This window comes from Odocoileus virginianus, chromosome 10, assembly GCF_023699985.2.
Source record: "Odocoileus virginianus isolate 20LAN1187 ecotype Illinois chromosome 10, Ovbor_1.2, whole genome shotgun sequence".
Classification (NCBI taxonomy): domain Eukaryota; kingdom Metazoa; phylum Chordata; class Mammalia; order Artiodactyla; family Cervidae; genus Odocoileus; species Odocoileus virginianus.
Genome location: NC_069683.1, coordinates 5,129,097 through 5,140,778, shown reverse-complemented (window position 1 = coordinate 5,140,778; position 11,682 = coordinate 5,129,097). Strand labels below are relative to the sequence as shown.

At 39.4% G+C, this 11,682-nt stretch overlaps 1 pseudogene; it reads left to right on the top strand.

Annotated features, from left to right (window-relative positions):
• The first annotated feature begins 6,380 nt into the window (after positions 1-6,380).
• LOC110136485 (ubiquitin-conjugating enzyme E2 G1 pseudogene) lies at positions 6,381-11,418 on the top strand (annotated as a pseudogene).
• Positions 11,419-11,682: the final 264 nt, after the last annotated feature.

Genomic DNA, 11,682 nt, shown 5'->3' with positions numbered 1-11,682 from the left:
TCTGGCACAAACAACTGCAATCTAGGGAGGAAGTTGGAGGACCAATGAAAGGGGGTTTGGGTGAATCAGGAACACTTCCTGGAGGAGGGTGCAGTTGCACTGGGCTGGATCTACCTAAATACACCACTATGCTACACTCTGCTGCAGGAATTCTCAAACTTGCCTGTGTATCAGGATCACCTGGAGGATTTGGTCAAACACAGCTTGCTGGGTACCTCACCCAGAGCCCTGATTCAGTAGAGTTTTGCATTGCTATCAAGTTCCTGAGTAGATGCTAACACTGCTGCTTTGAAGCCTGCTCTCAGAATCCCTGTTGAACTACTTTGTACTGAGGAGATGACTGCATCTCAGAGAAACTGCAGGAGGAATCTGTCTTCTCTGGCAGGTGATGGGAAGTGATGTTCAGCTGAGAAAGCAGTAGGAGACTGGAGGTAAGGTGGACCAGTCCTTATTTTTCCAAAAGAAGAAGTAGCAGATTTCATGAACTATAGCACATAGTTGTTGTTGTTCAGTTGCTAAGTTGTGTCTGACTCTTTGCGACCCCATGTCTGCAGTACATCAGTCTTCCTTGTCCTTCACTGTCTCCCGGAATTTGCTCAGACTCATGTCTGTTGAGTTGGTGATGCCATCCAACCATCTCATCCTCTGCCGCCCCCTTCTCCCTTTGTCTTCAATCTTTCCCAGCCTCAGGGTCTTTCCCAGTGAATCAGCTCTTCACATCAGGTGGCCAAAGTATTGGAGCTTCAGCTTCAGCATCAGTCCTTGCAATGAATAGTCAAGGTTGATTTCCTGAAAATAACAGATAGTAACATGTGCTAAACTTCAGTGAGTTTTTATTGTCTGCCAGTTCTGATTCTAGATACATTACATGTGTGGATTTATTGAAGCCTCACAACAACCCTATGGAATAGACAGTACTACAATTTGTCCCATTTTACAGTTGAAGAAATGGAGGCCAAAAGGGTTTAAAAACTTGCCCGAAATCACAAAGCTAGTGGCAGAGCCAGGATTTAAGTCCAGGTGTTCTGGCTTCAGAGCCCGTGTTCTTTAATAGGTGCAATTCCCGGCTAGTTCTGAGGTCAGTGGTATAAACTGCATATTTTAAAGGGTGACCCTTGAGAGAAGGAAACATTGGTTATCAGGTGCTGAGGTTGAGTCATCAAAAAGGAGTGATATTCATTGCATCAGTTTCCTCTCTGATGATGTCACTAGAGTCCCAAGCTGGCCTAGGCCTGGGTCCTTGGGTGTCAGCCTAGTTCATGAGCACAGGATGACTTGCATGCCAGCATGGGCCTGATCAGGCAGGAATAGCTGTTCCAGATGAGAGCTAGGCTTTGGGCAAGGCTTCCTGGCAGCTCCAGGTTCCACTATCATGCTGGCCTTGTGGGGTTTTAAAATCAGCAACCTGTGTAAAGATTTTGACACAGCATGCAAGAGACAAGGAAGGGTATAAGCAGCTTCTCTGGTGGCTCAGTAGTAAAGAATCCACCTGCCAATTCAGGAGATGTGGGTTCGATCTGTAGGTCAGGAAGATTCCCTAGAGAAGGAAAGGGCACCCACTCCAGTATTCTTGCCTGAGACAACCCATGGACAGAGGAGCTTGGTGGGCTACAATCCATAGGGTTGCAAAAGAGTGGGACACGACTTGGTGACTAAACAAGAAAAGCAAGATTAGAAGACCCTGAAAGCCAGCAGAAGAGGGTTGAATCTGACAGGATGATGTTGAAGAGGAAGAAATATAGTCAGGCACTGGCTGAATGCATCTCAGCTTCTTTCTTTGGTATTCATGGCCTTCCCCAAGTTTTTGGGTTTGGTGGGTCGTGAAACTGAGAACGGTTGGGATTTCTGATTAGGCTGACCCTGTGTGGAATGATGCACATATTCATGGGCATGTTTAGAATCCTACACACAGATGTCTCTATCCTCAACAAACAGGACACCTTTCTCTCCATTCCCTGCTGCCCTAGGCCACACTGAACTCTTCACTGGTCCTGCACCTCCAGCCTTGAGCTCCACATCACCCCCTGAAATGATATTTGGGAAACACTGTCCAACCATTCTCTCCTTTGTCTCCCATAACTCTTAGGATGTGGCCCAAGCTCCTTAACTTGGTATGCAAGGCCTCACATGTTCCCGCCCTTGACACTCTCTCCAGCCTCCCTCCTCTCTCCTCCCGCCCCTATCCCTGCCCCTCTCTGATATGGATCCAGCCCTCTGGTTACATCAAGTCACTTGCTGTGTCCTTGAATGTACTTTTCCACCTCTGCGTCTTTGCTCACACTGTGCTCTGGAGCCAAAGTATCTTTCCCCCAGCCTCTCTTTTTCCACACCCTGCCCATCTTCCCTATCTATGCCGTCTTTACCAACCCGCTTCTTATTTATTTATTTTTTGAAGATTTTGTTTATGATTATTTGTCTGCATCTGATCTTAGTTGCAGCATGCGGGATCTTTCGTTGGGGAGCACATACTCTCTAGTTGTGACGTTCAGGCTCAGTAGTTGTGATGCTTGGGATTTCTCTAGTTGTAGTGCATGGATTTAGTTGCTCTATGGCATGTGGGATCTTAGTTCCCTGACTAGGGTTCGAACCCGTGTCTCCTGCATTGCAAGATGAATTCTTAATAACTGGACCAGCAGAAAAGTTCCACAAACCCACTTTTAAAAAGCTTTCACTTAAACTCTAGCACTCGGACCTGAGTTGGGATTTTGGAGGTATATAGGGCCAGGTCCTGCCTTCTAGAAGTTCATAGCTTGCGAAATACATAGTTTGGAGAAGCATACATTTTGGAGAAACAGTTTATAGAGTAGTTTATCTATCTAGATTCATCCTCTTGTCTCAGGCAGAGATAAGGCTCATCCAAAAGTTCCAGTACCTAGCATGATACCAGGGAAGACATCACAAAGAATGTATTGATTTCCCCAGGGGCAAGGACTGGATCTTATTCATTTCACTGTATACTCCCTGCCCCTACAGTCATGTGCACTTGATAAATATATTGTGGGATTCAGTATTACATCTCATGTTACCCAGTATAATTGTTGTCATCATTCATTCATTCATCTACTCATTCAGTACATTTACCACATACATGTTCTTTGCCAAAACTTATGTAAATACTGGGGATACAACTGTGAGAAGACCCAGCTCCTGCCATTCTGCGGCTTTTGTAGTTCAAGGTCAAATTGAGAAGAGGAAACACATTTCTTTAGGGAAGAGACCAGAGACTGATGTAAATTTAATTGACCTTGCTCCCAATACTGTACATGCATCCTGTTATTTACCTTCATAACCCTGGAGGTATGAGTTCACAACAACCTTAAAATATGTATGAAGAAACTGAGGCTTGGAGCGATGATATCTAGTTAGAGGAAGAGCTGGGACTGGAATCCAAGTTGGTCTGCTGCCCAGGCCCTTGCTTGTTCTGATTCACCTGGGTCTGGATGGAAAGGAGGGAGGGAGGGAGAGGGAGGGAGAGAGAGAAAGAGAACCTGAACACAGGTTTTTTTGTTTTTTTTTTAACCACCCTTTCAGTTCTGTATCGGGTGCTATGGCAGTACCTTGGGCAGGAAGGAAAACCTAAATCTAAAAATTTTCCAACACTGCCATTGGTCAATCCCCAGAATTCAGTCAAAGTTGTTACATCTTGTCTACCTCTTATTGGGAAAGAGACTCAGACCTGAAGTAAACTTAGAGGAATTTGAAGCCAAGCAACTAGCCCAGTGTGGCCTCTCTCGGGCCAACCTCCTTGGGTCTGAAGGCTTGTATTTTATAGCAGTTTGAACACTCTGTGACCCAAGCTTTCCCTCTTGTCTGCCCAAGTCTCTTGACCAGTCTGACTAGAGGTTTATTAATTTTATTGTTTTTCTAATAGCAATTTTTAGTTTCAGTGATTTTCTCTGTTTATAATTTTATTTATTTCTGTTATGTTTGTTATTTCCATTCACTGGTTTGCGTCAGTTATAATCTGTTCTTTTTCTTAAGCTTAGAGCATTGGGTAAGACCATCTTATTTTTTTCCTTCATGCATCAACAAGTTTATTTTTTAATTACAAAAGTTATGGTAGAAAGTATAAGAAAAGACAGAGTTTAGAAAATTATGTATATAAAAAAAGAAAACTATGGATAGGTGCAAAGGAAAAAAAATCACACATTATTTCACTCCCATGTGAAAGTGATTTTTTTTTCCTTTATGTATATATAACTGTTTTTTTCCTTTGTGTATGTATCTACTCACACACATCTTATTTTTTAAAATCTGGATCACAGTATACATATTCCTTTGTCATAGCATTTTTCTTCCACTTTTTTAAAAAGTAATTTTTGTTGGAGTGTAGTTACTTTGCAGTGATGTGTTCGTTTCTATTATAGATAGCCTTTCTTATTTTCTAAGGCTCAGATGCTCAGTTGTGTCTGACTCTTTGTGACTCCATGAACTGCATCCCACCAGGCCCCTCTGTCCATGGGATCTCCAGACAAGAATATTGGAGTGGGGTACCATTTCCTTCTCCAGGGGATCTTCCTTTTTTTTTTTTCCATTTATTTTTATTAGTTGGAGGCTAATTACTTTACAACATTGCAGTGGTTTTTGTCATACATTGAAATGAATTAGCCATGGATTTACATGTATTCCCCATCCCGGTCCCCCCTCCCACTTCCCTCTCCACCCAATCCCTCTGGGTCTTCCCAGTGCACCAGGCCCGAGCACTTGTCTCATGCATCCAGCCTGGGCTGGTGATCTGTTTCACCCTAGATAATCTACATGTTTCAATGCTGTTCTCTTGAAACATCCCACCCTCGCCTTCTCCCACAGAGTCCACAAGTCTGTTCTATACATCTGAGTCTCTTTTTCTGTTTTGCATATAGGGTTATCGTTACCATCTTTCTAAATTCCATATATATGTATTAGTATACTGTAATGGTCTTTATCTTTCTGGCTTACTTCGCTCTGTATAATGGGCTCCAGTTTCATCCATCTCATTAGAACTGATTCAAATGAATTCTTTTTAATGGCTGAGTAATATTCCATGGTGTATATGTACCACAGCTTCCTCATCCATTCGTCTGCTGATGGGCATCTAGGTTGCTTCCATGTCCTGGCTATTATAAACAGTGCTGCGATGAACATCGGGGTGCACGTGTCTCTTTCAGATCTGGTTTCCTCAGTGTGTATGCCTAGAAGTGGGATTGCTGGGTCATATGGCAGTTCTATTTCCAGCTTTTTAAGAAATCTCCACACTGTTTTCCATAATGGCTGTACTAATTTGCATTCCCACCAACAGTGTAAGAGGGTTCCCTTTTCTTCACACCCTCTCCAGCATTTATTGCTTGTAGACTTTTGGATAGCAGCCATCCTGACTGGCATGTAATGGTACCTCATTGTGGTTTTGATTTGCATTTCTCTGATAATGAGTGATGTTGAGCATCTTTTCATGTGCTTTTTTTGCCATCTGTATGTCTTCCTTGGAGAAATGTCTGTTTAGTTCTTTGGCCCATTTTTTGATTGGGTCATTTATTTTTCTGGAGTTGAGCTGCAGGAGTTGCTTGTATATTTTTGAGATTAATCCTTTGTCTGTTGCTTCATTTGCTATTATTTTCTCCCAATCTGAGGGCTGTCTTTTCACCTTGATTATCATTTCCTTTGTTGTGCAAAAGCTTTTAAGTTTCATTAGGTCCCATTTGTTTATTTTTGCTTTTGTTTCTAAAATTCTGGGATCTGGGTCACAGAGGATCCTGCTGTGATTTATGTCGGAGAGTGTTTTGCCTATGTTCTCCTCTAGGAGTTTTAGAGTTGCTGGTCTTAAATTTAGATCTTTAATCCATTTTGAGTTTATTTTTGTGTATGGTGTTAGCAAGTGTTCTAGTTTCATTCTTTTACAGGTGGTTGACCAGTTTTCCCAGCACCACTTGTTAAAGAGGTTGTCTTTTTTCCATTGTATATCCTTGCCTCCTTTGTCGAAGATAAGGTGACTGTAGGTTCGTGGATTTATCTCTGGGGTTTCTCTTCTGTTCCATTGATTTATATTTCTGTCTTTGTGCCAGTACCATACTGTCTTGATGATTGTGGCTTTGTAGTATAGTCTGAAGTCAGGCAGGTTGATTCCTCCAGTTCCATTCTTCTTTCTCAAGGTTACTTTGGCTATTCGAGGTTTTTTGTATTTCCATACAAATTGTGAAATTATTTGTTCTAGTTCTGTGAAAAATACCGTTGGTAGTTTGATAGGGATTGCATTGAATCTATAGACTGCTTTGGGTAGTATAGCCATTTTGACAATATTGATTCTTCCAATCCATGAACATGGTCTATTTCTCCATCTGTTTGTGTCCTCTTTGATTTCTTTCATCAGTGTTTTATAGTTTTCTATGTATAGGCCTTTTGTTTCTTTAGGTAGATATACTCCTAAGTATTTTATTCTTTTTGTTGCAATGGTGAATGGTATTGTTTCCTTAATTTCTCTTTCTGTTTTCTCATTGTTAGTGTATAGGAATGCAAGAGATTTCTGTGTGTTAATTTTATATCCTGCAACTTTACTGTATTTGTTGATTAGCTCTAGTAATTTTCTGGTAGAGTCTTTAGGGTTTTCTATGTAGAGGATCATGTCATCTGCAAACAGAGAGAGTTTCACTTCTTCTTTTCCTATCTGGATTCCTTTTACTTCTTTTTCTGCCCTGATTGCTGTGGCCAATCAGCGGATCTTTCTGACCCAGGGATCAAATCCCTCCCTGTCTCTTACATCTGCCTTGGAAAGTGGATTCTGTACCACTAGTGCCACCGAGGAAGTTTGTATTTTCTAATACAAACCTTTTAATGATATAAATTTTCATCTACAAACTGCTCTACCTGCATCCCATGAAATTTGATATATTGTGTTTTTAATTTCACTGAGTTCAAAATATTTAAAAATTTCATTTGCAATTTTTTTGACTCAGTTTTTTTTTAGAAGTGTGTTGTTTCCAAATATTTGTTTTTTTTTTTTCAGATATCTTTGTTAGGAATTTCTAGTTGATTCCATTTTGTTTAAAAAATATATTTTGTGATTTTAATTTTTTAAAATTTGTTGAGGTTTATTTCATGGGCAGAATGTGGTAATATGTCTGTCTTGACAAATATATTTATATGTAATATTTAATGTGGACTGAACTGAACTGAACTTGAAAAGACTTTATTCTGTTGACGTTGTGTACAGTGTTTTAGAAATGTTAGAGTAGGTCTTTTGATATTGTTATTTGGGTCTTCTTGTTTCTTACAATTTTCTGGCTACTTGTCATCAATTACTGAATGAAGAGAAGAAATTTGAAATCTCCAACTATAATTGTGGATTCTTCTATTTTTCCTTTCAATTATATCAGATTTTGCTTCATATATTTTGATGAACTATTATTCTATAAGCTTAGTGTATGTATTTAAGATTATTTTGTATTTTTGATAAATTTTTGATAAATTCTCCCTTATCATTATATAATATCTCTCCCTATTCTTGGTAATATTCCTTGTTCTTAAATCTATTTTGTCTGATATTAATATGGCTACCCTAACTTCCTTTTGATTTGTGTGGTATAATTTTTTCCATTCTGTTTCAACATACATATATTTTTATATTTAAAGTGAGGTTCTCATGGACAGTATATAGGTCTTAGTTTTTAAAAATTTTAGTTTGACAATCTGTCTTTTAATTGGCGGTTTGGATCTTTTTTTAAAATTTGGGGACAACAAAGGATGAGATGGTTGGATGGCATCACTGACTCAATGGGCATGAATTTGAGTAAACTCCAGGAGTTGGTGAGGGATAGGGAGGCCTGGTGTGCTGCAGTCCATGGGGTTGCAAAGAATCGAACGTGACTGAGTGACTGATCTGAACTGAACTTGGATCTTTCACAGCTAATATAATCATAGATGTGACTGGATTTGAAACTACTGTCTTATACTTGCAACTTTTTTGCCATCTGATATTTTATCCTTTTTTCCCTCTTTTTATGCCTTATTTGGAATTAATTTAATATTTTATTATTGTTCCATTTTATTCTATTACTTGGTTATTGATTATACTTCTTTGAAATATTTTTAGTGGTTGATCTAGGGTTTTCATAAACTTCTCCTATTTGTTGGTGGAATGCCAATCATTATGTGTAGAAAAAGAGAAGAAAATGTAGTAAATAGAATTTATGCCTGAAAGTAGGCATGTCTCCTTTTCTCTTAGACAGTTAGTTGACTTGTGTTAGTTTGTGCCTCAAGTGGAGTCTACAGTGTAAGAGGGTTCTTCTCCGTCTCCTCCCTTCCTTTCTCTCCTTCCTTCCTCCCTTTCTTTCTTTTTCTTTTGTTACTTCTATAGCTTTACTGATATATAATTCATATACCATAAAATTCACCATTTAATGTATACAATTTAACTGATTTTAGTTTATTTACAGAGTTTCACAACCATCACCGCAGTCCATTTTAGAACATGTCATCACCTCAAAAACAAAAGCCCTGTGGTTGCCAGGGAATAGTTATAGAGATTCTATTTCTGTTTGGGGGATAATGAACTTCTGGAACTAGGAACTGGTATTAGTTGTGCAACATTATGAATGCATTTAATGTCACTGAACTGTGCACCTTAAAAGTGTTAACAATAGTAAATTTTGTTATTGATTTTTTACCACAATTAATACTTTTTAAAGGAACTGGTACCTCCCCAAACCCTCTTATTCCCCCAATCCCTAAGTAACCACTTCTCTACTTTTCACATGTATATATGTGCCTATTCTGCACATTTCATGTGAATGGAATCTTATGTTACATGACATTTTGTGTTTGGCTTCTTTCACTTAGCTTGCTTATAGGGATAATTCTTGCTATAAATTGAATGTCTGTATACTCTCAAATTCATATGCTGAAGGCCTGTTGCCCAAGATGATAGTGTTAGAAGGTGCTCCCTTTGGGAAATGCTTAGGTCAAGAGAGTAGCTTGACACTAATGATTGGAATTAGTGTCTTTATAAAAGAGACCCCAGAGAACTAGTTCATCCTTTGAACCCATCCTTATAAAAGAGACCCCAGAGAACGAGTTCTTTGCTGTGAGTATGCAGCAAGAAGTCAGCAGTCTGGAACCTGGAAGACGGCCCTCACCAGAACCTGACCACGCTGGGACCTTGATCTTGGATTTTCAGCCTCCAGAGCCATGAGAAATAAGTTTCTGTTGTGTAGAAGCTACTCAGTCTGTGATTTTTTTCTTTTTAATATCAGCCTGAATGGACTAAGACAATCCTTGTTGTATTGTCTTGTATCAGTATGATTTTATGATCAAATAACATTTCATTGTATGGGTACTGTATTTCGTTTATCCATTCATCAATTGATGGGCACATGGATTATTTCCACCTCTTGGCTATCATGAATAATGCTATTATCAAGGTAAGTGGACTCGCACTGGCAGTGAGGCACCGCTACCACTGCCACAGCCCAGCCTCCCTCGGCTTCGGTGCTCCCGTCATGGGGATCTGGGGTCCCCAGCACACCCAGCTTCCCCAGCTCTGGAGCGCGTGTTTAGTCCTTCAGAAGCCCTGGTGCCAGCCTGGGCCCTTGCTGGGGAAGGATGACTGAGCTGCAGTTGGCACTGCTATTGTGAAGACACCTGGCAGAACTCAACAAAAACCCAGTGGAAGGATTTTCAGAAGGTTTAATAGATGACAATGATCTCTACCAATGGGAAGTTCTTATTATTGCTCTTCCAGATATACTTTACAAAGGTGGTATTTTTAAAGCTCATCTCACTTTCCCAAAAGATTATTGCCTTTGGCCTCCTAAAATGAAATTCATTATTGAAATCTAGTATCCAAATGGTAATAAACATGGTGATATATGCTTATCTATTCTTCACGAACCTGGGGAAAATAAATATGGTTATGAAAAGCCAGAGGAATGCTGGTTGCCTATTCACACAGTGGAAATCATCATGATTAGTGTCATTTCTATGCTGGCAAACCCCAATGGAGACTCACCTGCTAATGTTGATGCTGCAAAGGAGTGGAGGGAAGACAGAAATGGAGAAATCAAGAGGAAAGTTGCCCGCTGTGTAAGAAAAAGCCAAAAGGCTGCTTTTGAGTGACATTTATTCAACAGCTGTAACTTCACTTATTTTAGGGTCTCCAATTGAGAAACATGGCACTTTTTCCTGCACTCTACCCACCTATTCCTGGACTTCTGTTGTAACAAGCTGGCAAGCACTGGTTGGAACTGGACTATAATAAAACATGCCAGTATCAATGCTGGCAAGAGCCTAACAAATGCCAGCTTCCAGACGATTACGCATTTTGAACTGTTAACCCTTTGGGAAGAATTGTAAAGACCTGTACATAGCACAGCATGATCCGGATAGTATATATACTGTTCACATACACCTACAAATATACCTCATACCAAATAGCACTTTCTTGCAGTAGAATAAGAATCGTGTAAATTCTAAAAAATTTAAGCAGATTTTCTTTCCCTATTATTGTTTCTTTTCAGATTTAAAAGCATGTCAGATAAAAAGCAATTAGGATTAACAGTTTCCATTTAATTTCCTTTAAACCATTGAGGCGTCAATAAACTCTTTCCACTTACTAAACTTTTATATATTCTTTGTTTTCACACACTCCCCTTTACTTTTATCTCTTCTGTCTGCCAGGAAGTTTTCAAGTCATTTAGTTCAAATACCAAAGTACTCAATAAGCAACTACTTGATTTTTAATGATGACATCAGAGGAGTGGTCACTAGATGATTTGTCCCTTTGTATTGTACCTGCACCCATCTCTCAGATTGGATACAGCATAACTTTTTTTTTTTTTTTTGTCGTTACGAGCTCTTGAATCCAGTCATTATCCCTAGGAACTAAAAAGAGTAAGTTCTGAATTCAATTCAGATTTAAAATGATTGAAATTTATTCCCAACAACACAAAACTCTGATTTGGTTTTATTTTTGGCCCTCAGTTGCCTAATGTGAAGGATGGATGAATAAAGCATGCATAGCTACAGGCTTTCTAGTTAACTTCTGGTTTTGCTATTAAAAATGGTGTTTATCCTCATCCCTTCTCCTTGGTCCTTCATATTTCTTTGCCTCTATTCTTCTAATACTGCAGAGTTTTCTCACCTATTGGACAAAGAAATTGTGATGTATTTTCATGTAATTTGATTTTGGAATTCTGTCACCTTATCAGTGAGTTCTTCCAAAATATAATTTTTGCCTTCAGATTGGGAGAAAATAGCAAACAAAGCAACAGACAAAGGATTAATCTCAAAAATATACAAGCAACTCCTGAAGCTCAATTCCAGAAAAATAAATGACCCAATCAAAAAATGGGCCAAAGAACTAAACAGACATTTCTCCAAAGAAGACATACAGATGGCTAACAACCACATGAAAAGATGCTCAACATCACTCATTATCAGAGAAATGCAAATCAAAACCACAATGAGGTACCATTATACACCAGTCAGGACAGCTGCTATCCAAAAGTCTACAAGCAATAAATGCTGGAGAGGGTGTGGAGAAAAGGGAACCCTCTTACACTGTTGGTGGGAATGCAAACTAGTACAGCCACTATGGAGAACAGTGTGGAGATTTCTTAAAAAACTGGAATTAGAACTCCCATCTGACCCAGCAATCCCACTCCTGGGCATACACACTGAGGAAACCAGATCTGAAAGAGACATGTGCACCCCAAT